The sequence below is a fragment of the Toxorhynchites rutilus genome, chromosome 3, assembly GCF_029784135.1.
Source record: "Toxorhynchites rutilus septentrionalis strain SRP chromosome 3, ASM2978413v1, whole genome shotgun sequence".
Lineage (NCBI taxonomy): Eukaryota > Metazoa > Arthropoda > Insecta > Diptera > Culicidae > Toxorhynchites > Toxorhynchites rutilus.
Genome location: NC_073746.1, coordinates 263474740 through 263476633, shown reverse-complemented (window position 1 = coordinate 263476633; position 1894 = coordinate 263474740). Strand labels below are relative to the sequence as shown.

Below are 1894 nucleotides of genomic sequence, written 5' to 3'. Positions count from 1 at the left end.
CTTAGGTGGTCCAAATTCCCCCCTTTTCCGCTACCAAGAAAATAAATTCGTGGAACTCGAATGTTTTTTTTTTCGCTCAGAATCCCCAGAATGCAACCCTGTCTTTCCACACCGAACTCACCACATGGCGCTTTTCATCAGCGCCAGGCTAAAGGTCATAATCGTGAAAGTGGTTTGTCAAAAATTTTGGTTTGTCTTGTTTACTAATTGCCTACCCGTTTGTTTCTTGGCCCGGTGCCAGTGGCGGAGCAAGAGGGCAAGCAAGATCCATGAGCCCGTCACTCCTCCCAAATAGAAACCTGGAACCGTCGTGGCTAAGCGTTGTTGTGTGTGTGTGTGTGGACCCACCCAAGCTCGAGAGGGGAGTATTAATTATGATGCGACGGTTTGGACGGGATGATGACGTTGCCAGGTGCGTTGATTTTTAACCACATTTTTAAGCTTCGTTAGCGAGCTTCGGTAATCAATCAATTATGATAACGAATGGGACCGTTCGGTCAGAACGGTACCAGCTGGGCAGGTAGCGGAGGGTGGGTTACATGCGCGTTGGGTCAGTTGGGTTATATCACACACTCGGGTTTCTATGCGGGAAAAAAATCTCAGGTAGGAATACTTCCACCGATCGTGTTAATTAATAGCTGCGCAATATTGGCGAATTTAGGATAGTCATTAATCAAAATTTCGACATCATTTGTTTACCAAGGCTTACCCAAGCTGTGGGGGGAAATGCTGTTGATAGCGCTGAATTAGTTGATTGGTTATGAGGAGCCATTTTCTGATGAATTTTCATTCTCTCTTATGAGCAAATCATTGTGGTATTTTGTTGCATTTGTCACAACAAATAAATAATTTCAATTTATTTCGCCAATCAAATTTACTCCGGTCGGCGTAATACTTCGACTGACGAAATTTAAATAAACGCCGCTTTAGAACCGAACGGAGGAAATTGTACAACGGTATATAGGAGCCCGTAAACAAGAATTTTATGACCTTATCGTCATAAAAAAGAATAAAAGTAAAGATTTCGATTTGGGAAGAGAAAAAAGTTCATTGAAATATATCATCCAGCGTCTTTCCTCGTGCGTTAGATGTTTTCGGCACATCTTTCCCGGGAATTCCCTCGCTGATAGCCCTAGAGTTGAAGTGGAACCCCGCTCAAAATAATGTGTCTGTTTGAGGCGATCAACACGAGGTTATAAGAGTTTATAACGATGTCGAAACTAATTAATTTTTCTTCGATTTTCTTTTTTTTTTCACTTTACGGGTCGTCTAGCGATTTTATGACCTCCTACCTCTCGCCTTTCTGGCTAGCTGGCGTTAAGCGGATAGTGTGTGTGTATACATGACTTTCTGTTTATTTGCTTGCGGCGGCGCTGCTTAAATTGGACTTTCATAGAACTCGCCAAACGCGAACACCGAAATAGTAGAATATTTTTTAAATGATAAAATTGCTTCCGTCATATTGTTTTGTAAACCTCAGATGATGGCGTTCAATCTGATTGCTCGAAGCCGTACAGATACTTACTGTCGGGAGTGTATCCTGCGTATTATCGGTTTGTGAACTCTGTCAGGGGATGTAGCTCAGTGGTAGAGCGTTCGCTTTGCATGTGAAAGGCCCCGGGTTCGATCCCCGGTATTTCCAGATTCTTTTATTACTTCGATACGACTCGGAAAATAAGAAAAAACAAAACATATTATTGGTCCAACTATTGGATAGAAAAAAAAACAGTTTGAAACATGAACATAAGTAGCTTTATGAATAGTTTGAAATATAATAAGATCATTTTTTCCTTCTAATTTTATTCTTTCGAAACTATATTTTTCGATAGAAAAACATAGAAAGCATCCCAAAGTTCACTTAATTTTTAATTTTTAATTAATTTCTTGTGCTCTC

General features: G+C 40.6%; 1 non-coding gene across 1 annotated transcript; it reads left to right on the top strand.

Annotated features, from left to right (window-relative positions):
• The first annotated feature begins 1570 nt into the window (after nucleotides 1-1570).
• On the top strand, nucleotides 1571-1642 carry Trnaa-ugc (transfer RNA alanine (anticodon UGC)). The gene has a single exon. It is a non-coding gene; the product is annotated as a tRNA-Ala (tRNA).
• The last annotated feature ends 252 nt before the right edge of the window (nucleotides 1643-1894 follow it).